A 27,016-nucleotide genomic window follows, 5' to 3' on the forward strand; every position below is an offset into this window, starting at 1 on the left:
TAGGAGGAGCCAGAAGCGGTATTGTATCCACTGTACTAGTAGTAATTGTTTTTCTGGGTAGCTGTAGAGTGTCTCCACTGTACTAGTAGTAATTGTTTCTCTGGGCCCAAGACAAAACAGCCCATCCACACTAGTAAATAGTAAAATAAATTCAAAAGTCCATATATTTACTGAATGAGAGGCGCTACCCACACCCAGCACACCGCCCCCCAAAAAAACCTGGGTGTTCTTCTTCCTCCTCACTCCCACCCACCTCACGTCAGCTCGCTCCACTCGTACCCCCAAATTCCTCACCTCACTCCTACAGAAAACCCCAGCTCCCCTTCTTCCTCACTACTACAGAAAAACCCTAGCTCCCCTTCTTCTTCACTCGCACTACAACTAGGCTCGTCATTCGTTACTCTGCTCAAATCCGTGAGCGCGACGCGACGCCCTCGAGGAAAATGGAGTCGGCTGACCCCAGCGCCAAGAAGATGAGGCTCCCGCCAGCGGCGACGCCTATTGTAGATCCCGCACCCAGCAGCGCGGGGAGAAGCGGCAACCCCGCCCCCACCGGATCCCAGGAACCCGTAGAATCTCGGGTGGACTGCATCAGCGATCTCCCGGACGCCGTCCTTGGGGAGATCATCTCGCTTCTCCCCACCAAGGATTGCTGCCGCACCCAAGTCCTCTCAATTCGGTGGCACCCTCTATGGCGCGTCATGCCCCTTAATCTCGACTGTCGTCAGCTATCTCTCTTCAATGATTTTGAAATCCCCAGAGCCATCATCTCCTCCCACCAGGGCTCCGTTCAAAGCCTCTGCATCCCGTCATGCTACCTGAGCAAGCATACCATGCCCTGCATGGTTGACGCCTGGCTGAAGTCCCCTGAATTCACAGAACTACAGCTGCTTGAGTTCTGCTATTCCCCTGGAAATCACCTACCAGATACCGAACGCCATCTACCTGTGCCCTCAGCACCGATGTCCATCTCGCGGTTTTCCTCCTCTCTCCACACCTCCACCTTTGCACTATGTGACCTACCAGACAATCTGGTACTAAACCTTCGACTCCCATTTCTGAAGAAACTTTCACTTGTGCGGGTTCGTATATCGGAGGCCTCATTGCACAGCATCATCCACTCCAGTTGCCCTGCCTGGAGTGCTTGGTGCTTGTTTTCACAGTTAGAATCGGTTGTCTCCAAATAAAGTCGCCTAACCTTGTAAGAATTGGAATTTGTTTTGACGGAAGGCAGCTCATCATCCAAGATGCCCCTTCACTTCAAAGGTTGATCATTGATTCTAGTTATTCACCGTTGCAAATAACCGTCCTCTCTGCGCCTAAACTGGAGACCTTGGGTGTAATACATGATCTCTGTGCTCATTTCAATTTGGTGTTTGGCTCCACAGTTCTTCAGGTACTTTACATTATCATCTACACTTGTAACCATAAGCTGCATTTTAAATTTTTGCGCATAAGTTATATGTCATCTTGGAGTACACATTTTGTACTAATATTATGTTCTATGCTCAATGAAGAGTTTCTCCATGGATGGCCTATCAATGGTGCTGGATTCTGTCAAGATCTTATATATCCAAATGAATAGTTTTGATCTGAACAAGATTATTGGCTTGCTGCAATGCTTTCCATGTCTAGAGAAGTTGTATATAAAGGTGATAATTTCACGCACATTGGAAGCCCGCGTATAGTGTACTAGAATTAACCGTTCAGCTATTGCTCTATCGACACTCTTTTTTTAGACCTTAACTATTTTCAATCTTCATGTCTATTTAGGCAATAGGACGGGGTAAGAAAGTTATAACCAATCGGTGGATTCATAAGCATTGGGATTTTCTCACTTCTCATGAGATTCGATTGAAGACAATAACGCTAGAACGATATGTAGCCAACCGTGCAAACACTAGATTTGTCACATTCTTCTTGCTGAATGCGAGGTTACTATTGTCCATCAGGCTTAAGTTTATCAGCAGCTTGGTTTTGACGGATGGGTATAAAGGAGTTTCAGGTGGGCAAAAGAGCTTCTGAACGTGTCGGGCTTCTATTTACAACATATTGTGGTCATAATCCAGTAAATTTTACGACCCATGATGTTCATTCTCTGGACCTGACCGATCCATTTGACTGTGACTGCCAAAAACAGTGTTGGAGTTAGATGTTGGTGCCCTTTTCAACCTAGGTTTTTTTGTAAACCTGATGAACAATTAACCCTCGTGCTTTTGTACAGTTTGTAAGCTGGAGTTAGATGTTCTTGCCCTTTTCAACTCGGCTGTGACTGTCATATTTTCTTTGAAGCAAGGCAAATGGCTTGCCAGTCGTTTAATTTAGAGTGAAATATTGTAACAACTAACAAATCCCAACCAGTTATTTATACTAGTTTTAGCGACGGATCAGGGTAACAACGGGGCTGTGCGGGGGCTGTGGCCCATCTAGCCAGGGTTTTATTTATGTTTACCACATCAAGAGCCCAGTTGTGTTTTTTTCGTGCTGAAAATGGCTAGCCCAGTTCTATTTTTTTAAGAAATACCCAAACGAGGCCTACTTGCTTATCGGTCCTGCTAGGCTGCAAATCTTTCAAGACGAGGAGAGTTTCATTCGGTTTGCCCAGAAATGGGCTGTACAATTTTTAAAACACATCAAACCAGGAATTAGTTTCAATTCCATTGATTTTTATGCGTGGACAATTATTTGGATTTTATATTTATATAAATTATTTTTCAAAATAGTTTGAATGTGAATCGATATTTCGGGATTAAAAACAGTTGACCGCACCGAAATATGCAAAAAATTCGTATAGTTTTTAACCGTGGCCACAATATGGGGTGTAATGCTAACAAAAAGAAGATGGGCTCCAAAAATTTCTTAAGAATTAGCAAATGGGTTGTACATTATTAGAAATAATGCACACGAGAGCAGTGACTGTTGGATGTCCATCCAACGGCTGTCGTGCTTCTTCAATATCTGCTTTTCCTGCTCTAGCCGCTCAAACAAGCGCCGGCGGGACTGCCTGCTCCCTCCTCCCGCGGCCGGCTATGCTGCCGCGCAGGCCTCACCGCCCCACCGTACTCCCATCGCTGGCCTAGCCATCCCTCTACTCACCCACACCTGTTGTTATTCTCCGGGGACGGCAGACGCGTTTTCCCTGGCTTCGTGTCATTCCCTTCCTAGGCCTCGCCGTCGTCCACCGCTCTGGTGCTCTCGGTGCGGCCTAGTCAACATGGTCAATGAACGACATCCATCGGAAGTGGACTGTACGTGGAGAGGCTGACAGCTGGGTCCACGGCCGCACGCAAGGAAATGCCTGCTTATTACGCGCAAAATAATCATTCCTCCACCTGACAGCTAAGACCCACGGGAAGGGCTTCTATATTTCGCGAAAAAAATGTTCCCCCCGCTGACAGGTTGGACCCACCAGCTATATCTTCGCACGCAAGGAAGTGCCTCCTTATGACGCACAAAAAATGAATACCCCCTGCTATTCGGGACCCACCATGGTGGGTGGTTGACTTGTGGGCCTACTAAGTTGACGGGGACAGAGGGCTTTGTCAACTTAGTCAATATGAACGATTCTAGCTCCAGTGACCGTACGATGTCCATCCAACGGCCATAGTGCTTCTTCAACCTCTGGTCTTCTTGCTCGAGCCTCCCAAAGCAGCGCCGGTCGTGCTGCGTGCTCCTGCCACCCGTGGCCGGCTGTGATGCTGTGGAGGCCTCACCGCCCCTACTACTCCCACCGCTGGCCAGGGCATCCCTCTACTCACCCACACCCCCTGTTATTCTGCGGCGACGGCAGCCTCACGCCGCAGTGGAACCAGTGAACCCTCGTACTCCTCTCTGCTTGGGCATCCACTGCTGCGTCTTCCCCGGCTCCGCCTCGTCCCCTACCTAGGCCTTGCCGTCATCCACCGCCTTGGTGCTCTCGGCGCGGCGTGGTCAATGTGGTCAACGACCGACTTCCATCGGAAGAGTACTGTACGTGGAGAGGCTGACAGCTGGGTCCATGGCCACAGCCCAGTTTTTTTGTGATTTCCCAAGTAAGTCGCTTTGTCAGGCCTGTTGGGCTGCAAATCTTTCAAGACGAGGAGAGCTTCATTCGGCTGGCCGAGAAAATGGCCTACCAGTAATGAGAAATGGGTTGTACATTTTTAAAACACATCAAACCGGCAATTAGTTTCAAATTTCTTTTTTTTCATTTCAAGATTTTAAATTGCATTGATTTTGATTTTTATGCGTGGACAATTTGTTGGATTTTAAATTGATATACATTTATTTTTAAAATCAGTTTGAATGTGACTCGAAATTTCGGGATTGAAAACAGTTCGGACCGCACCGTAATATGCAAAATTTCGTATAATTTTTTAACCGTGGCCACAATATGGGCTGTAATGCTAACAAAAAGAATATGGGCTGTAAATTATTAGAAATAATGGCAGATGGGCACTATGATGTTTTCCACAGATTTGAGGCTTTCCCAAAAAAAGGTTGACGCCCAAGCAGTGACTGTTGGATGTCCATCCAACGGCCGTCGTGCTTCTTCAATCTCTGCTCTTCCTGCTCCAGCCGCTCAAACAAGCGCCGACGGGACTGCCTGCTCCCTCCTCCCTGCGGCTGGCTGTGCTGCCGCGCAGGCCTCACCGCCCCACCGTACTCTCATCGCTGGCCTAGCCATCCTTCTACTCACCCACACCTGTTGTTATTCTCCGGCGATGGCAGACGAATCAGTAAACCCTCGTACAGTCGTACTCCGCTCCGCGTGGGAAACAATTGCCGAGTCTTCACTGGCTCCGTGTCGTTCCCTTCCTAGGCCTCACCGTCGTCCACCGTCCTGGTGCTCTCGGTGCGGCCTGGTCAACATGGTCAACGACCGACATGCATCTGAAGTGGACTGTACGTGGAGAGGCTGACAGCTGGGTCCACGGCCGCACGCAAGAAAATGCCTCCTTATTATGCGCAAAATAATGATTCCTCCACCTGACATCTGGGGCCCACCGAAAGGTCCTCTATATTTCACGAAAAAAACGTTACCGCCGCTGACAGCTTGGACCCACCAGCTATATCTTCGCACGCAAGGAAGTGCCTCCTTATTACGCACAAAAAATGAATACTCCCCCTGCTAGCTGGGACCCACTACGGTGGCAGGCTGACTTGTGGGCCTACTAAGTTGACGGGGATGGAGGGCTTGGCAACTTAGTCAATATGCACGATTCTAGCTCCACTGACCGTATGATGTCCATCCAACGGCCGTAGTGCTTCTTCAACCTCTTGTCTTCTTGCTCTAGCCGCCCAAAGCAGCACCGGTCGTGCCCCGTGCTCCTGCCTCCCGTGGTCGGCTGCGATGCGGCGGAGGCCTCACCGCCCCTACTACTCCCACCGCTGGCCAGGCCATCCCTCTACTCACCCAGACCCCCTGTTATTCTGCGGCAACGGCAGCCTCACACCACAGTGAACCATCATACTCCTCTACGAGTGGGCATCCACTGTCGCGTCTTCCCCGGCTCCGCGTCGTCCCCTTCCTAGGCCTCGCCCTCATCCACCACCCTGGTGCTCTCTGCGCGGCGTCGCCAACGTGGTCAAGGAACGGCTTCCATCGGACGTGGACTGTACGTGGAGAGGCTGACAGCAGGGTCCACGGCCCTAGCAAGGAAGTGCCTCCTTATTGACTGCTGGGACCCACAGGACGGGCCACCATATTTCGCGAAAAAAATGATTCCCCTGACTGCTGGGACCCACCAGCTACATCTTCGCACGCAAGGAAATGCCTGACAGTTGGGACCCACCTGGTCGAAGCGTACGTACGTTGTCATTCTGGTCGCGAACGTATACGTACATACTGGTCGATGTAGAGGCGCGCACGTGTCGTAGTAGAGGCGTGCACGTAGCATGTACACGTACGTACAGCGGCCAGGGTGCAAGAAAGTAAATACGGCCACGTACGTACATACGGGCGGGGTCTCGAACGCCTACTCACGTGTACGTACGGCCAGGGCTTGTGTACATGGCTGGGTCGGAACGGAGAAACAGTGTCGTCATCGTGTTGATGGCGAGGCAACGGAATGCGTCGTGTTCATCGGGAGGAAACGGAACGCGTGGGAGCCAACCGGCTTGGACGGAACAGCCGATGGAAATGAGGCCTGGCGTACCGCAGAACGGAGCAAACGGCCTTGTGTTCGACCCCCACGTTCGAAACGGGATCCTGTTCATCGGGAGGGGTCTGGCGTACCGCAAAATGGAGGAAACAGACCTCCTACGGTCGAAACGGGGGTCCTGTTGATCGGGAGGGGTGTGGCGTACCGCAAAACAGAGGAAACAGACTTGTGTTGGAGCGCTACGGTCGAAACGCGGGTCCTGTTCATCGGGAGGGGTGTGGTGTACCGCAAAACGGGACTCCACGGGATACTGTTCATCTCCACCGTCGACCCCCTCCAGCCTCCACAGGCTACTGTTCATCCACCGTCGACCTCCTCCAGCCTCCACCTGCGACTGTTTATCCACGGGCTCCTGTTCATCCAGCCTCCACCGCGCGCTACTCCACCGGCTACTGTTCAACCAGCCCTGTCCACGGGCTCCTGTTCAACCACCCCTCCACAGGCTACTGTTCATCCTGCCCTCCACCGTCTACTGTTCATCCTGCCCTCCATGGGGTCCTGTTCATCCAGCCCCAACCGGCTCGATCGATCGGGGTACTGTTCATCCAGAGGCAACACCACGGGGGTCCTGTTCATCCACCCCCACCGGGAACTATTCATCCACCCCCCCCCCCGCAACGCTCACTGTTCATCTAGAGGCAGCATCGATCGGCTTCAGTTAGTAGCAGTAGCGAAGGAATCGCTCGATCGGGTTCAGTTAACAGCCATCAATCGATCGCTCAGGTTCAGTAACGCGTAGCCTGCAGTGCAATCGCTCGGGTTCAGTTAGAGCCCAACGCCTCGCTCGGGTTCAGTTAGAGCCCAACGCCTCGCTCGGGTTCAGTTAGAGCGTACGTATGAGAGAAACGCGCATCGCTCGGCCCCCGACCAGCCACCGTAACCGGGGACTCCCCGATATTTTCCGCGCCCTCGCTTCTACAGCTGCGTCTCTGGCCCGCCCAGGACGAAAAGCCCATTTTCTGTCATGATTTTTTGTCATAGAAGTAGGACCCCACCACATCTATGATGATACCGAGTTTTATCACAATTATCGTCATAGAAGTGTCATAAGTATGACAGAAAAGATTTTCGTTCGGCCCAAACTGTCACGGATGTGTCTTTTTTGTAGTGTGAGAGAAATGCATCATAATGAAGCGCGCCCTGTAAACTGTGATGGAGGGAGGAGTAGTATGAAGGTGCAAAAACAAGTACGCGTATGGCCAGTCGGTCGACGCACCTCCTCTTGGCATATCACTGACATGTGGGACCGGAGTGTGAGCAAACCGATCTCAATTGACGGCAAAATGGCCAACCCACCATTCCTTGAGAGAGACGAGGAGCGAGAACACACAGACGGGCTCACACGGAGGCCAAGATATATTCGAGCATGGTTGATCGATATCATCATTACATGTTGGGCTGCCGTTTTCCGCCCTTCTCCGGAATAAATGTGTACTTTATCAGAGATTAAGAAAAATAAGAGTACAGAGGCTCCACCATGCGATTCTAGTAGTAGTACTACTCGTACTACTAAACCTTGCGCTTGGCTCTTTGCCTCTTCGTGAAGTCGAACAATGATGGCACTCCGCATGTTCGGTACTCCCTCCGTCTAGGTGTGTAAGTCACCTTACGAAAACCAAATAATCTCAAAACACTTAGGCACCGTACATTAACTCCCTCCTCATTTCTTGTTTTGTGACATATCAACCAATAAGAGAGATGGGCCGTGCATGCTTTCAATGACTTGAGACTGCCAAACATGACATGCAGTGGTTAGTTCATTGCATGCAATGCTATTAATTAGCAAAAAGACATTAAGTTTTCTCGTTTTCCTCTCCGCCTTGGTGGCAGTGCACAACGTAAGATGACTTACACACCTAGATGGAGGGAGTACTACAGTGTATGCCTCTGGCAATCTGACACCGAATGAACTGATGCATGTCCACCGCCTGGGCGAGGGTACGTTGCATTAGTCAAAAGGCGTAAGTGAGCTTCACCTTGTCCTGCAAGCTTCTCCTCGTTCTGCGAGTTGACGGGACACACCAACACGTAGTGCTAGTCCATACTCCCTCCTTTCCGGTTAATATGGCTTAATCGTTTTTGCGGGTAAATGAGAGAGCTTTATTCATATATAAGCATTCTTAGGACGATCAGCCAAGACACCGGTCACTAGGAAGCGAGGTACCCCGCAAAAAAAGAAGTAGGAAGCGAGATGTTTCATCAAGCCAGCTCTCGGCCACATTCAAAGTGCAGCAAGCACGGTTCGCACAAAGATGCGGCGCAAGGTTTGCTGACCTATTTACATGCTGAATAACAAAAAAAAAGAGGAAATATTACCGAGCGCTACTATTTGTAACAGGATATGAGCCAGAATTAAGGGAGAATTGTGGCGAGTGTTCCATGCAATCAACTTCCATTATCACATGAGGGAACCCTCGAAGAGAACCAAATGTGTTGAAGATTGCTTTATCACATTTTAAAAATATAATAAGAGTGCAGACGCTCCTCCATCCGGTTCCTAGTACTAGTATAGTAGTACATACCTCTATAGACTATAGTAGTAGTACTACTAGTAAACTTTGCGCTTGGCTGTTCGCCTCTTCGGGAAGTGCAACAATAATAGTACAAGTATAGTGTATGCTTCTGGCAATCTGACACCGAATTAACTGTTGCACGTCCACCGCCTGAGCGAAGGAGAGCTTCCATTAGTCAAAAGTTTCTCCTTGTCCTGCGAGCCTGAAGGAAATATGCCCTAGAGGCAATAATAAAGTTATTATTTATTTCCTTATATCATGATAAATGTTTATTATTCATGCAAGAATTGTATTAACCGGAAACATAATACATGTGTGAATACATAGACAAACAGAGTGTCACTAGTATGCCTCTACTTAACTAGCTCGTTGATCAAAGATGCTTATGTTTCCTAGCCATAGACATGAGTTGCCATTTGATTAACGAGATAACATCATTAGGAGAATGATGTGATTGACTTGACCCATTCCGTTAGCTTAGCGCTCGATCGTTTAGTATGTTGCTATTGCTTTCTTCATGACTATGTTCCTATGACTATGAGATTATGCAACTCCCGTTTACCGGAGGAACACTTTGTGTGCTACCAAACATCACAACGTAACTGGGTGATTATAAAGGTGCTCTACAGGTGTCTCCAAAGGTACTTCTTGGGTTGGCGTATTTCGAGATTAGGATTTGTCACTCCGAGTGTCGGAGAGGTATCTCTGGGCCCACTCAGTAATACACATCACTATAAGCCTTGCAAGCATTGTGACTAATGAGTTAGTTGCGGGATGATGTATTACGGAACGAGTAAAGAGACTCGCCGGTAACGAGATTGAACTAGGTATCGAGATACCGACGATCGAATCTCGGGCAAGTAACATACCGATGACAAAGGGAACAACGTATGTTGTTATGCGGTCTGACCGATAAAGATCTTCGTAGAATATGTGGGAGCCAATATGGGCATCCAGGTCCCGCTAATCGTTATTGACCAGAGACGTGTCTCGGTCATGTCTACATAGTTCTCGAACCCGTAGGGTCTGCACGCTTAACGTTACGATGACAGTTTTATTATGAGTTTATGAGATTTGATGTACCGAAGGATTTCGGAGTCCCGGATGAGATCGGGGAGATGACGAGGAGTCTCGAAATGGTCGAGACGTAAAGATCGATATATTGGACGACTATATTCGGACATCGGAAAAGTTCCGAGTGATTCGGGTATTTTTCGGAGTACCCGAGAGTTACGGGAATTCGTATTGGGCCTTAATGGGCCATACGGGAAAGGAGAGAAAGGCCCCAAAGGGTGGCCGCACCCCTCCCCATGGACTAGTCCGAATTGGACTAGGGAGGGGGGGCGCCCCCTTCCTTCCTTCTCCTTCTCCCTTCCCTTCTCCTACTCCAACAAGGAAAGGAGGAGTCCGGGAGTAGGACTCCCCCCTTGGCGCGCCCTCCTCCTATGCCGGCCGCCTCCCCCCTTGCTCCTTTATATACGGGGACAGGGGGGCACCCCAAAGACACAACAATTGATCATTGATCTCTTAGCCGTGTGCGGTGCCCCCCTCCAATATATTACACCTCGATAATATCGTAGCGGTGCTTAGGCGAAGCCCTGCGTCCGTAGAACATCATCATTGTCACCATGCCGTCGTGCTGACAAAACTCTCCCTCAACACTCGGCTGGATCGGAGTTCGAGCGACGTCATCGAGCTGAACGTGTGCTGAACTCGGAGGTGCCGTACGTTCGGTACCTTATCGGTCGGATCATGAAGACGTACAACTACATCAACCGCGTTGTGTTAACGCTTCCGCTTTCGGTCTACGAGGGTATGTGGACAACACTCTCCCCTGTCGTTGCTATGCATCACCATGATCTTGCATGTGCGTAATTTTTTTTTGAAATTACTACATTCCCCAACAGAGCCACCGTGCGCAAGCCCTCCCGTCCTGCAAGCTTCTCCTCGTTCGGCAAGTTGACGGGACACAGCAAAGTAATGCTAGTCCATACTGCCTCCTCTCCGGTTAATATGGCTTAATTTCAAACAAGATAAATACATTGTCTGTCACTGTATATTTGTAAAAATACGGTCAGTGGACTTCATAATATGCTCATTGCGCTCAATATATACATTTTCCGGTGTTTATACGGTCACTAGCTCACCCTAGCTGAGTATGTGTGTGCATGCACGTGTAGGTTGAGCACTTGAGCGTGACCGTGTGTGTTCCGTCGTGTGCTCGGACATGCATGCATTAGGGCATCGTGCGCATCTTTGCGACCATGTGTACGTGTGACTGTTGTATACACGTAAGGGGAGTACGTGTAGGGGCCACTAAAGGAGCAGTCAAATCACACAGTAAGTTAGTCGGAAGAAGCAACCATCATTTCACTCTTCAATGACACGTACGCAATATAAAATGGTTGATATGGAGAGAAAAAGAAAACCACTATATATACACTAGCAGGAGCCTAAGCTACAAGCCTGCTTGCTTGGGTTGCTCTCTTCACAAGCATAGAACGACGGTGGCCACTCCGCTGCTCACATATCCGGCCTGATCCCGCAACTGGGGGAAGGGAACAATGTTCTGCGTAGACGCGGTCGACATTGGCGAGGGAGAAAATCCACAGTCGGTGTGTCCCAATCGGGGGTCACCACGGTATGGGCCGATGCCGCGTCCCAACCGCCCTTCTAGCTACAGCCCGACGGCCGTTTCGAAAATATTAGTGCATGTCAACAAAAATTATACTAGTATTGCTGTTCCGTTTTGGTTCAGCGGTATTGTGAGATGAAGCGGCCCGGACCGACATTACGCGTACGCTTACGCGAGACTGGTTTCACCGTTGCGAGCACTCGTTGCTTAGAGGTGACTGGTGGTTGTCTGTCTCTCTCACTTTAGTTGAACTGAGTGTGGCTACGTCCGGTCCTTGCGAAGGTTAAAACAGCACCAACTTGACAAACTATCGTTGTGGTTTTGATGCGTAGGTAAGAGCGGTTCTTGCTAAGCCCGTAGCAGCCACGTAAAACTTGCAACAACAAAGTAGAGGACGTCTAACTTGTTTTTGCAGGGCATGTTGTGATGTGATATGGTCAAGACATGATGCTATATTTTATTGTATGAGATGATCATGTTTTGTAACCGAGTTATCGGCAACTGGCAGGAGCCATATGGTTGTCGCTTTATTGTATGAAATGCAATCGCCATGTAATTGTTTTACTTTATCACTATGCGGTAGCGATAGTCGTAAAATCAATAGTTGGCGAGACGACAACGATGCTACGATGGAGATCAAGGTGTCGCGCCAGTGACGATGGTGATCATGACGGTGCTTCGGAGATGGAGGTCAGAAGCACAAGATGATGATGGCCATGTCATATCACTTATATTGATTGCATGTGATGTTTATCTTTTATGCATCTTATCTTGCTTTGATTGACGGTAGCATTATAAGATGATCTCTTACTAAAATTTCAAGATAAAAGTGTTCTCCCTAAGTATGCACCGTTGCGAAAGTTCTTCATGCTGAGACACCACGTGATGATCGGGTGTGATAGGCTCTACGTTCAAATACAACGGGTGCAAAACAGTTCCACACGCGGAATACTCAGGTTAAACTTGACGAGCCTAGCATATGCAGATATGGCCTCGGAACACTGAGACCGAAAGGTCGAGCGTGAATCATATAGTAGATATGATCAACATAGTGTTGTTCACCATTGAAAACTACTCCATTTCACGTGATGATCGGTTATGGTTTAGTTGATTTGGATCACGTAATCACTTAGATGATTAGAGGGATGTCTATCTAAGTGGGAGTTCTTAAGTAATATGATTAATTGAACTTAAATTTATCATGAACTTAGTCCTGGTAGTATTTTGCAAATTATGTTGTAGATCAATAGCTCGCATTGTTGCTTCCCTGTGTTTATTTTTGATATGTTCCTAGAGAAAAATTATGTTGAAAGATGTTAGTAGCAAAGATGCGGATTGGATCCGTGATCTGAGGATTATCCTCATTGCTGCACAGAAAAATTATGTCCTTGATGCACCGCTAGGTGACAGACCTATTGTAGGAGCAGATGCAGACGTTATGAACGTTTGGCTAGCTCAATATGATGACTACTTGATAGTTTAGTGCACCATGCTTAACGGCTTAGAATCGGGACTTCAAAGACGTTTTGAACGTCATGGACCATATGAGATGTTCCAGGAGTTGAAGTTAATATTTCAAGCAAATACCCGAGTTGAGAGATATGAAGTCTCCAACAAGTTCTATAGCTAAAAGATGGAGGAGAATAGCTCAAGCAGTGAGCATGTGCTCAGATTTTCTGGGTACTACAATCGCTTGAATCAAGTGGGAGTTAATCTTCCAGATAAAATAGTGATTGACAGAATTCTCTAGTCACCATCACCAAGTTAGTAGAACTTCGTCATGAACTATAGTATGCAAGGGATGACGAACGTAATTCCCGAGCTCTTCGTGATGCTGAAATCGACGAAGGTAGAAATCAAGAAAAACATCAAGTGTTGATGGTTGACGAGACCACTAGTTTCAAAAAAAGGGCAAAGGGAAGAAGGGGAACTTCAAGAAGAACGGCAAGCAAGTTGCTGCTCAAGTGAAGAAGCCTAAGTCTGGTCCTAAGCTTGAGACTAAGTGCTTCTACTGCAAAGGGACGGGTCACTGGAAGCGGAACTACCCCAACTATTTGGTGGATAAGAAGGATGGCAAAGTGAACAAAGGTATATTGGATATACATGCTATTGATGTGTACTTTACTAGTGTTTATAGCAACCCCTTGGTATTTGATACTAGTTCAGTTGCTAAGAGTAGTAACTCGAAACGGGAGTTGCAGAATAAACAGAGACTAGTAAAAGGCGAGGAGACGATGTGTGTTGGAAGTAGTTCCAAGATTGATATGATCATCATCGCACACTCCCTATACTTTCGAGATTAGTGTTGAAACTAAATAAGTGTTATTTGGTGTTTGCGTTGAGCATGAATATGATTTGATCATGTTTGTTGCAATACGGTTATTCACTTAAATTAGAGAATAATTGTTGTTCTGTTTACATGAATAAAACCTTCTATGGTCATACACCCAATAAAATGGTTTGTTGGATCTCGATCGTAGTGATACACATATTCATAATAATGAAGCCAAAAGATGCAAAGTTAATAATGATAGTGCAACTTATTTGTGGCACTGCCGTTTAGGTCATATTGGTGTAAAGTGCATGAAGAAACTCCATACTGATGGGATTTTGGAATCACTTGATTATGAATCACTTGATGCTTGCGAACTGTGCCTCATGGGCAAGATGACTAAAACGCCGTTCTCCAGAACTATGGAGAGAGCAACAGATTTGTTGGAAATCATACATACAGATGTAAGTGGTCCGATGAATATTGAGGCTCGTAGCAGGTATCATTATTTTCTGACCTTCACAGATGATTTGAGCAGATATGGGTATATCTACTTAATGAAACCGAAGTCTGAAACATTTGAAAAGTTCATATAATTTCAGAGTGAAGCGGAAAATCATCGTAACAAGAAAATAAAGTTTCTACGATCTGATCGTGGAGAAGAGTATTTGACTTACGAGTTTGGCCTTCAGTTAAAACAATGTGAAATAGTTTCACTACTCACGCCACCTGGAACACCACGGTGTAATGGTGTGTCCGAACATCGTAACCATACTTTATTAGATATGGTGCGATATATGATGTCTCTTACCGATCTACCACTATCGTTTTGGGGTTATGCATTAGAGACAGCTGCATTCACGTTAAATAGGGCACCATCAAAATCCGTTGAGACGACGCCTTATGAACTGTGGTTTGGCAAGAAACCAAAGTTGTCGTTTCTTAAAGTTTGGGGCTACGATGCTTATGTGAAAAAAACTTCAACCTGATAAGCTCGAACCCAAATCGGAGAAATGTGTCTTCATAGGATACCCAAAGGAAACTACTGGGTACACCTTCTATCACAGATCCGAAGGCAAAACTTTTGTTGCTAAATTCAGAATTTTTCTAGAGAAGGAGTTTCTCTCGAAAGAAGTGAGTGGGAGGAAAGTAGAACTTGATGAGGTAATTGTACCTGCTCCCTTATTGGAAAGTAGTTCATCGCAGAAACCAGTTTCTGTGACGAATATACCAATTAGTGAGGAAGTTAATGATGATGATCATGGAACTTCAGATCAAGTTATTACTGAACCTCGTAGGTCAAACAGAGTAAGATCCGCACCAAAGTGGTATGGTAATCCTGTTCTGGAGGTTATGTTACTAGACCATGACAAACCTACGAACTATGAAGAAGCAATGGTGAGCCCAGATTCCGCAAAATGGCTTGAGGCCATGAAATCTGAGATGGGATCCATGTATGAGAACAAAGTATGGACTTTGATTGACTTGCCCAATGATCGGCGAGCCATTGGGATTAAATGGATCTTCAAGAGGAAGACGGACACTGATAGTAGCGTTACTATCTACAAAGCTAGAATTGTCGCAAAAGGTTTTCGACAAGTTCAAGGTGTTGACTACGATGAGAGTTTCTCACTCGTATCTATGCTTAAGTCTGTCTGAACCATGTTAGCAATTGCCGCATTTTATGAAATATGGCAAATGGATAAACAAAACTGCATTCCTTAATGGATTTATTAAAGAAGAGTTATATATGATGCAACCAGAAGGTTTTGTCAATCCGAAAAGTACTAACAAAATATGCAAGCTCCAGCGATCCATCTATGGACTGGTGCAAGTATCTCGGAGTTGGAATATACGCTTTGATAAGTTGATCAAAGGATATAGTTTTATACAGACATGCGGTGAAGCCTGTATTTACAAGAAAGTGAGTGGGAGCACTACAACATTTCTGATAAGTATATGTGAATGACATATTGTTGATCGGAAATAATGTAAAATTATTCTGCAAAGCATAAAGGAGTGTTTGAAAGGAGTTTTGCAAAAGAAAGACCTCGGTGAAGCTGCTTACATATTGAGCATCAAGATCTATAGAGATAGATCAAGATGCTTGATAAGTTTCTTCAATGAGTACATACCTTAACAAGATTTTGAAGTGGTTCAAAATGGAACAGTCAAAGAAAGAGTTTCTTGCCTGTGTTACAAGGTGTGAAATTGAGTAAGACTCAAAGCCCGACCATGGCAGAAGATAGAAAAAGAATGAAAGTCATAGTCATTCCCTATGCCTCGGCCATAGGTTCTATAAAGTATGCCATGCTGTATGCCAGGTCTATTGTATACCCTACACTGATTTTGGCAAGGGAGTACAATAGTGATCTAGGAGTAGAGCACTGGACAGCGGTCAAAATTATCCTTAGTGGAATAAGGATATGTTTCTCGATTATGGAAGTGACAAAAGGTTCATCGTAAAGGGTTACGTCGATGCAAGTTTTGACACTAATTGAGATGACTCTAAGTCTCGGTCTAGATACATATTGAAAGTGGGAGCAATTAGCCAGAGTAGCTCCGTGCAGAGCATTGTAGACATAGAAATTTGCAAAATACTTACGGATCTGAATGTGACAGACCTGTTGACTAAAATTATCTCACAAGCAAAACATGATCACACCTTAGTACTGTGACACCCCAAAAATTTGACCTTGTTTTATTAATTAAAGATTTTGCCAGGAAATTAAATTTTTATTTTTCTGGATTTCTCCTTTGATTTCAGAACCCCTCTTCTCTTTAATATTGTGGGTTTTTACCTCAAGTGGAAACTTTCCAAAAGTATTATTGGACTTGTATGCCCTCTTTATAAAAAACAATTCTTTATCAGTGGATTTATTTGCATAATTGTTTTTCATGAGCTTTATTCTTTTAAAAATGATCTTTCATAAATTTGGAGCCCCTTTTTGCACTGCAACCTTTTGATAAATGCATTAAAAAAATTCACCAAAATTTGGGGATGTCATGTGAAGTTTCCACATAACTTTTATGCAAAAATATCCTTTGGTCATTTGAGATTTTGAGCTCTACATCAATTTTTCAAATCTGGTCCAGTAGGTATTTTTGCACTACAACCTATTTAAAAATTCTTCTAAAAATTCTTCCAAGTGTTTGGAGATGTCAGTAGATGCTCATAATGCAACTTCATGCAAAAACCCAGTGATGTTCTATGAAAATTTTGAGTGAATCAACCTCATTTTCATTCTGGTCCAGTTTGGTGATTTGTACTTCAACCCTATTTTATTTTGCTCCAGTGCCCATGAGCTTTTTCCTACTTATAGTCCTCCCTACCAAACCCTTAAGTCCAGGAGATTTGACCCATTGGAGTATCTTTAGTGCATGCAATGATAGCCTTTTGTTTCTTCCCAAAACTGATTTTCTCAAAAACTTGCACTAACAAATTTCTGTTTTTGCCAAACTAACCTTACCACTTTCTTTAGCTCCTAAAGAGACTAGGATCTGGGGAGTTTGGCCACCCCAAGAGTTGCCTAGATGCCCATGGCATTCTGTCGAACACCCTGTGTGCAGGAACAGTTTTGGCATGTTTTCTAGTTTGCATTGTGAACTTGAGCCCCTGACCCATCCAGCACGTCCACTAACCTCCTAGCTATCCCTAACCCTGCCCTGTTAATTGCCAGCCTCCCTCTCGAACCCTAGGCTGCCCTGGCATTTCGTCGAGCACGTCCCGTGCGTGCTCTGGGTGCGCCCAGAGCGCACGTTTTGCACGCGCGCGCACCGAGCCGCCGCGTCGCACTGCCGCCCTCGCCGCGTCCCGCCCCTGGCCCTTGCTCGCCTGCAGAGCCGCGCCCTGCACTCGCCCACTCGCCAGTACCCTCCAAGCCAGCCCTGGTGCCCTACAGCGCCGCCGTCAGAGCCTTTGGCGCCACGCCAGCGTCGGCAGTGAGCTCCTGCCATGGTCGGCGCCGCCCAAGCCACCCGCGCGCGCCAGCTGCCCCTGTGAACAGCTCGAGCTTATCCTGGAGCCCGTCGGCACGCGCTCGTCGCTGCCACGTCGCCCTGCGGCTACAGAGCGACGGTCGCCGGCGTTCTTGTCCACGGCCGCCGCGGGATCAGCCTCGAACGCCTATAAAAGGAGACCCCGAGCCCCTCCGAGCGCTCAGGCGACCTCAGGCCTCCCCCCTAGTGCTCCCCTAGCCGTGGATTGACCGGAAGAGGCCATCTCCCCCACCTCCGGCCGGTTCGGCCACCGCTGCCTTCCGGTGCCATTCGTCGCAACCAGACACTCCCCCGCCCATCGTGCGCCACCACTCGCTTCCCCTTGTTCTTGCGGAGCTGCCCAGCGCCTCAGCCTCGATCCGAAACCACCGGAGCCCAGAACCCCCTTCACTCCCGTAGCCCCCTCCGCCGCGGAGCTCGCCGCCGGAGACTCCTCCCACCACCATCGACCCAACGACCACCGAGAGGACCGCCCCGGTCTGGCAGGTCCATCCCCGCCCTCGGATACCCGTGGGGAGCTGCCGTTCGTCGACGGCGATCGCCGGAGTCCCGCCACCGTTCGGGCAGAGAGAGAGGAGGGAGGGAAGACCAGTCAAACCTGACCAGTGGCCCCCCTGTACCCACTGTCAGTGACCCCCGCGCCCGTCCACTCTGGTTAAGTGATAGCGCAAAGTCCCGAGTACGTCTCCTCTGCTTCGAAAGCGTAGTTTCCCCCGAAACGTTTTCTTTTCTGGTTTTATTTAAAAAACAGAACTTTGACTAATCTTTGATTGGCTATATCTTTTAAAATAAAACTCCAAATGAGTTGATTCTTTTTCCTACCTCTCTCAAATTTCATCTAGTTTATTTTAAGATTTATTTCAAAAAAAATTGGGACAACTTTTTGTACTGTTTTTGAAATGTGTGTTATTTGAATATTTCTCAAAATAGGATTTTTGGAGAAAAGGCAACCTTCAAAAAGTGCACCCCCACATGAATACACTTGAAGGCAAGCATTCTGAACCCTGGCTTAATATTTTTGGATGTTGTTGATACGGTTACAACATCACCTTGACTTGGAGCATACGCTATTTTATGTGACGATAAGATCATACGCATGAGTGCATATTGGAGATGCTTTACTGTTAGAAATGGATATACTGGTGATAGTGATCATCCTCGCGAGCTTTTCATGCATACCGGCAGGAAGCCGGGAAAGTCGTGGTCTTGGGTAGACACGAGCTTGTCCCTAGTTCCTCGTCGAGACGAGTGTGTCCGGTATGGCATGAGGAGGTTTGATGAGCGGTGATTCTGTCTGTTATTGGAAATATATTGGTTATGCTAATTATTCGGAGACCTCCTGAGTCGGACGTGGGTCGAGTCTTGTCCAGTAACCCCCATACTTGTTTCGTACTACCACATGTCCCTGCCGCAGGTAGGGTACGGTTCAGTAAGTTGTCAACCCCGTCCTAGCACAACCGTACAGAGAGGCCATGGTGGAATATACCGGAGGCCTCCGGTAGGCATGCCACCTGGTCCGGGGGCATGGGTGTTTCTGGTTGGGACCGAGAGGGGGGCACCCCTTAGAGCGCGTGATATAAATTTGATCCCATGCTACGTCGAGGTTGTAGCCTCCCCACTTAGAGTTTTGCTTGACAGGTGTCGTGGGTGATTCCAGACACCGGTAAGTTAAGCTGGTGTGTGCAGGTCAGGCGTGTTTTCAATTAAAAGGCCGTAGGCGGAATTAGTCCCGATGGACTAAATAAATCCGTTACTCGTGGGTAAAGAGTACACCCTCTGCAGAGGTTATATCTATTCGGATAGCCATGTCCATGGGTAAGGACTACAGTCTGAGATGGGTCTAGTGATGGTTTTCGGATGGAGAAACGGCTAAACTGGATCATAGTAACGGTATTCGGATGGAGAACGGCTAAACTAGAACATAGTGACGGTCTTCGGATGGAGAAATGGATATACTAGAACATTGATTATGACCCATGTCATATGAGGATTATGCTTATTATTATTATGGACTAACCATTTACATTATTTGAATCATTAAGTATCCCTGGGACGGTTCTACCTCCTAGATACTCACTGTGATTATTATTTATAAGCCCTTTATGTGGCGTCGCTCAGACGCCCGACTGCGACATGCTTGTTATTTATTTATCCTTTATAAGCCCTTTATGTGGCGTCGCTCAGACGCCCGACTGCGGCATGCTTGTTATTTATTTATCCTTTATAAGCCCTTTATGTGGTGTCGCTCAGACGCCCGACTGCGGCATGTTTGTCATTTATTTATTATTCATAAGCCCTTTATGTGGTGTCGCTCAGACGCCCGACTGCGGCATGTTTGTCATTTATTTATTATTCATAAGCCCTTTATGTGGTGTCGCTCAGACGCCCGACTGAGGCATGATTTATCTTATTATCCTTTTCGAGGCGTCGCTTCAGACACTCGATCAGTACATTCTATTTTTTTACTTCCGTATTGCATATTCATATTTTACCTGCTTGCGAGCATAATGGATTTCGTTTATTTCGTGACAGACGTTGTGGTCATAGATTTTTTTGGAGCATGATTATCCCTTATTATATTATACCCGTGTTCATAATGTTTGCGAATACATTCAAACGTACTCACTGGCTTGTCCCTGGCTATTGTCTTGGCCACATCTCTTGCGTGGAGAAGAGCATAACGACGACCGCCCCGGAACCCATGTAAAGGTGATAGCAGCCTCGCGAAGATAGGAGTTATCCTTGTCAGCTGTTCTTGTGGGAAACGGAGTCCCATAGACGCAGATGAACCACAAATCGCTTCCGCCATCAACCACTAGAAACAAAGTGTTGTACTCATAGGCCACAATGGTCTTGTACTACATATTTTGTATCTTGCTTGGAATTCTTGTATCAAGTTGTGCCTCATCAGCTAACAGTAATCCTGGGGCTGGTGAGCACAAAGGCCATTTTCTGGGAAATTAATATCCCGAAAATTACGGTCCTGACAAGTACTCTTTGGGTGTTAATCACATAGCGATGTGAACTAGATTACTGACTCTAGTAAACCCTTTGGGTGTTGGTCACATGACGATGTGAACTATGGGTGTTAATCACATGGTGATGTGAACTATTGATGTTAAATCACATGGCGATGTGAACTAGATTATTGACTCTAGTGCAAGTGGGAGACTGAAGGAAATATGCCCTAGAGGCAATAATAAAGTTATTATTTATTTCCTTATATCATGATAAATGTTTATTATTCATGCTAGAATTGTATTAACCGGAAACCTAATACATGTGTGAATACATAGACAAACAGAGTGTCACTAGTATGCCTCTACTTGACTAGCTCGTTGATCAAAGATGCTTATGTTTCCTAGCCATCGACATGAGTTTTCATTTGATTAATGGGATCACATCATTAGGAGAATGATGTGATTGACTTGACCCATTCCGCTAGCTTAGCACTCGATCGTTTAGTATGTTGCTATTGCTTTCTTCATGACTTATACATGTTCCTATGACTATGAGATTATGCAACTCCCGTTTACCGGAGGAACACTTTGTGTGCTACCAAATGTCACAACGTAACTGGGTGATTATAAAGGTGCTCTACAGGTGTCTCCACAGGTACTTGTTGGGTTGGCGTATTTCGAGATTAGGATTTGTCACTCCGAGTGTCGGAGAGGTATCTCTGGGCCCACTCAGTAATACACATCACTATAAGCCTTGCAAGCATTGTGACTAATGTGTTAGTTGCAGGATGATGTATTACGGAACAAGTAAAGAGACTTGCCGATAACGAGATTGAACTAGGTATCAAGATACCGACAATCGAATCTCGGGCAAGTAACATACCGATGACAAAGGGAACAATGTATGTTGTTATGCGGTCTGACCGATAAAGATCTTCGTAGAATATGTGGGAGCCAATATGGGCATCCAGGTCCCGCTATTGGTTATTGACCGGAGACGTGTCTCGATCATGTCTACATAGTTCTCGAACCCGTAGGGTCCGCACGCTTAATGTTACGATGACAGTTTTATTATGAGTTTATGAGTTTTGATGTACCGAAGGAGTTCGGAGTCCCGGATGAGATCGGGGAGATGACGAGGAGTCTCGAAATGGTCGAGACGTAAAGATCGATATATTGGACGACTATGTTCGGACATCGGAAAGGTTCCGAGTGATTCAGGTATTTTTTGGAGTACCGGAGAGTTACGGGAATTCGTATTGGGCCTTAATGGGCCATACGGAAAAGGAGAGAAAGGCCCCAAAGGGTGGCCGCACCCCTCCCATGGACTAGTCAGAATTGGACTAGGGAGGGGGGGCGCCCCCTTCCTTCCTTCTCCTTCTCCCTTCCCTTCTCCTACTCCAACAAGGAAAGGAGGAGTCCTACTCCCGGTGGGAGTAGGACTCCCCCCTTGGCGCGCCCTCCTCCTAGGCCGGCTGCCTCCCCCCTTGCTCCTTTATATACGGGGGCAGGGGGCACCCCAAAGACACAACAATTGATCATTGATCTCTTAGCCGTGTGCGGTGCCCCCCTCCACCATATTACACCTCGTTAATATCGTAGCGGTGCTTGGGCGAAGCCCTGCATCGGTAGAACATCATCATTGTCACCACGCCGTCGTGCTGACGAAACTCGCCCTCAACACTCGGCTGGATCGGAGTTCGAGCGACGTCATCGAGCTGAACGTGTGCTGAACTCGGAGGTGCCGTACGTTCGGTACTTGATCGGTCGGATCGTGAAGACGTACGACTACATCAACCGCGTTGTGTTAACGCTTCCGCTTTCGGTCTACGAGGGTACATGGACAACACTATCCCCTCTCGTTGCTATGCATCACCATGATCTTGCGTGTGCGTAGAATTTTTTTGAAATTACTACGTTCCCCAACAGAGCCACCGTGCGGAAGCCCTCCCGTCCTGCAAGCTTCTCCTCGTTCGGCAAGTTGACGGGACACAACAAAGTAATGCTAGTCCATACTGCCTCCTCTCCAGTTAATATGGCTTAATTTCAAACGAGATAAATACAGTGTCTGTCACTGTATATATGTAAAAATACGGTCAGTGGACTTCATAATATGCTCATTGCGCTCAATATATACATTTTCTGGTGTTTATACGGTCACTAGCTCACCCTAGCTGAGTATGTGTGTGCATGCACGTGTAGGTTGAGAACTTGAGCGTGACCGTGTGTGTTCCGTCGTGTGCTCGGACATGCATGCATTAGGGCATCGTGCGCGTTTTTGCGACCATGTGTACGTGTGACTGTTGTATACACGTAAGGGGAGTACGTGTAGGGGCCACTAAAGGAGCAGTCAAATCACACAGTAAGTTAGTCGGAAGAAGCAACCATCATTTCACTCTTCAATGACACGTACGCAATATAAAATGGTTGATATGGAGAGAAAAAGAAAACCACTATATATACACTAGCAGGAGCCTAAGCTACAAGCCTGCTTGCTTGGGTTGCTCTCTTCACAAGCATAGAACGACGGTGGCCACACCGCTGCTCACATATCCGGCCTGATCCCGCAGCTGGGGGAAGGGAACAATGTTCTGCGTAGACGCGGTCGACATTGGCGAGGGATAAAATCCATAGTCGGTGTGTCCCAATCGGGGGTCACCGCGGTATGGGCCGATGCCGCGTCCCAACCGCCCTTCTAGCTACAGCCCGACGGCCGTTTCGAAAATATTAGTGCATGTCAACAAAAATTATACTAGTATTGCTGTTCCGTTTTGGTTCAGCGGTATTGTGAGATGAAGCGGCCCGGACCGACATTACGCGTACGCTTACGCGAGACTGGATTCACCGTTGCGAGCACTCGTTGCTTAGAGGTGACTGGTGGTTGTCTGTCTCTCTCACTTTAGTTGAACTGAGTGTGGCTACGCCCGGTCCTTGCGAAGGTTAAAACAGCACCAACTTGACAAACTATCGTTGTGGTTTTGATGCGTAGGTAAGAGCGGTTCTTGCTAAACCCGTAGCAGCCACGTAAAACTTGCAACAACAAAGTAGAGGACGTCTAACTTGTTTTTGCAGGGCATGTTGTGATGTGATATGGTCAAGACATGATGCTATATTTTATTGTATGAGATGATCATGTTTTGTAACCGAGTTATCGGCAACTGGCAGGAGCCATATGGTTGTCGCTTTATTGTATGAAATGCAATCGCCATGTAATTGTTTTACTTTATCACTAAGCGGTAGCGATAGTCGTAAAAGCAATAGTTGGCGAGACGACAACGATGCTACGATGGAGATCAAGGTGTCGCGCCGGTGACGATGGTGATCATGACGGTGCTTGGGAGATGGAGATCACAAGCACAAGATGATGATGGCCATGTCATATCACTTATATTGATTCCATGTGATGTTTATCTTTTATGCATCTTATCTTGCTTTGATTGACGGTAGCATTATAAGATGATCTCTCACTAAAATTTCAAGATAAAAGTGTTCTCCCTGAGTATGCACCGTTGCGAAAGTTCTTCGTGCTGAGACACCACGTGATGATCGGGTGTGATAGGCTCTACGTTCAAATACAACGGGTGCAAAACAGTTCCACACGCGGAATACTCAGGTTAAACTTGACGAGCCTAGCATATGCAGATATGGCCTCGGAACACTGAGACCGAAAGGTCGAGCGTGAATCATATAGTAGATATGATCAACATAGTGTTGTTCACCATTGAAAACTACTCCATTTCACGTGATGATCGGTTATGGTTTAGTTGATTTGGATCACGTAATCACTTAGATGATTAGAGGGATGTCTATCTAAGTGGGAGTTCTTAAGTAATATGATTAATTGAACTTAAATTTATCATGAACTTAGTCCTGGTAGTATTTTGCAAATTATGTTGTAGATCAATAGCTCGCATTGTTGCTTCCCTGTGTTTATTTTTGATATGTTCCTAGAGAAAAATTATGTTGAAAGATGTTAGTAGCAAAGATGCGGATTGGATCCGTGATCTGAGGATTATCCTCATTGCTGCACAGAAAAATTATGTCCTTGATGCACCGCTAGGTGACAGACCTATTGCAAGAGCAGATGCAGACGTTATGAACGTTTGGCTAGCTCAATATGATGACTACTTGATAGTTTAGTGCACCATGCTTAACGGCTTAGAATCGGGACTTCAAAGACGTTTTGAACGTCATGGACCATATGAGATGTTCCAGGAGTTGAAGTTAATATTTCAAGCAAATACCCGAGTTGAGAGATATGAAGTCTCCAACAAGTTCTATAGCTAAAAGATGGAGGAGAATAGCTCAAGCAGTGAGCATGTGCTCAGATTGTCTGGGTACTACAATCGCTTGAATCAAGTGGGAGTTAATCTTCCAGATAAAATAGTGATTGACAGAATTCTCTAGTCACCATCACCAAGTTAGTAGAACTTCGTCATGAACTATAGTATGCAAGGGATGACGAACGTAATTCCCGAGCTCTTCGTGATGCTGAAATCGACGAAGGTAGAAATCAAGAAAAACATCAAGTGTTCATGGTTGACGAGACCACTAGTTTCAAAAAAAGGGCAAAGGGAAGAAGGGGAACTTCAAGAAGAACGGCAAGCAATATATACATTTTCCGGTGTTTATACGGTCACTAGCTCACCCTAGCTGAGTATGTGTGTGCATGCACGTGTAGGTTGAGAACTTGAGCGTGACCGTGTGTGTTCCGTCGTGTGCTCGGACATGCATGCATTAGGGCATCGTGCGCGTTTTTGCGACCATGTGTACGTGTGACTGTTGTATACACGTAAGGGGAGTACGTGTAGGGGCCACTAAAGGAGCAGTCAAATCACACAGTAAGTTAGTCGGAAGAAGCAACCATCATTTCACTCTTCAATGACACGTACGCAATATAAAATGGTTGATATGGAGAGAAAAAGAAAACCACTATATATACACTAGCAGGAGCCTAAGCTTCAAGCCTGCTTGCTTGGGTTGCTCTCTTCACAAGCATAGAACGACGGTGGCCACACCGCTGCTCACATATCCGGCCTGATCCCGCAGCTGGGGGAAGGGAACAATGTTCTGCATAGACGCGGTCGACATTGGCGTGGGAGAAAATCCACAGTCGGTGTGTCCCAATCGGGGGTCACCGCGGTATGGGCCGATGCCGCGTCCCAACCACCCATCTAGCTACAGCCCGACGTTCATTTCGAAAATATTAGTGCATGTCAACAAAAATTATACTAGTATTGCTGTTCCGTTTTGGTTCAGCGGTATTGTGAGATGAAGCGGCCCGGACCGACATTACGCGTACGCTTACGCGAGACTGGTTTCACCATTGCGAGCACTCGTTGCTTAGAGGTGACTGGTGGTTGTCTGTCTCTCTCACTTTAGTTGAACTGAGTGTGGCTACGCCCGGTCCTTGCGAAGGTTAAAACAGCACCAACTTGACAAACTATCGTTGTGGTTTTGATGCGTAGGTAAGAGCGGTTCTTGCTAAGCCCGTAGCAGCCACGTAAAACTTGCAACAACAAAGTAGAGGACGTGTAACTTGTTTTTGCAGGGCATGTTGTGATGTGATATGGTCAAGACATGATGCTATATTTTATTGTATGAGATGATCATGTTTTGTAACAGAGTTATCGGCAACTGGCAGGAGCCATATGGTTGTCGCTTTATTGTATGAAATGCAATCGCCATGTAATTGTTTTACTTTATCACTAAGCGGTAGCGATAGTCGTAAAAGCAATAGTTGGCGAGACGACAACGATGCTACGATGGAGATCAAGGTGTCGCGCCGGTGACGATGGTGATCATGACGGTGCTTGGGAGATGGAGATCACAAGCACAAGATGATGATGGCCATGTCATATCACTTATATTGATTGCATGTGATGTTTATCTTTTATGCATCTTATCCTGCTTTGATTGACGGTAGCATTATAAGATGATCTCTCACTAAAATTTCAAGATAAAAGTGTTCTCCCTGAGTATGCACCGTTGTGAAAGTTCTTCGTGCTGAGACACCACGTGATGATCGGGTGTGATAGGCTCTACGTTCAAATACAACGGGTGCAAAACAGTTCCACACGCGGAATACTCAGGTTAAACTTGACAAGCCTAGCATATGCAGATATGGCCTCGGAACACTGAGACCGAAAGGTCGAGCGTGAATCATATAGTAGATATGATCAACATAGTGTTGTTCATCATTGAAAACTACTCCATTTCACGTGATGATCGGTTATGGTTTAGTTGATTTGGATCACGTAATCACTTAGATGATTAGAGGGATGTCTATCTAAGTGGGTGTTCTTAAGTAATATGATTAATTGAACTTAAATTTATCATGAACTTAGTCCTGGTAGTATTTTGCAAATTATGTTGTAGATCAATAGCTCGCATTGTTGCTTCCCTGTGTTTATTTTTGATATGTTCCTAGAGAAAAATTATGTTGAAAGATGTTAGTAGCAAAGATGCGGATTGGATCCGTGATCTGAGGATTA

Source organism: Triticum aestivum, chromosome 7D, assembly GCF_018294505.1.
Source record: "Triticum aestivum cultivar Chinese Spring chromosome 7D, IWGSC CS RefSeq v2.1, whole genome shotgun sequence".
In the NCBI taxonomy this organism is placed as follows: domain Eukaryota; kingdom Viridiplantae; phylum Streptophyta; class Magnoliopsida; order Poales; family Poaceae; genus Triticum; species Triticum aestivum.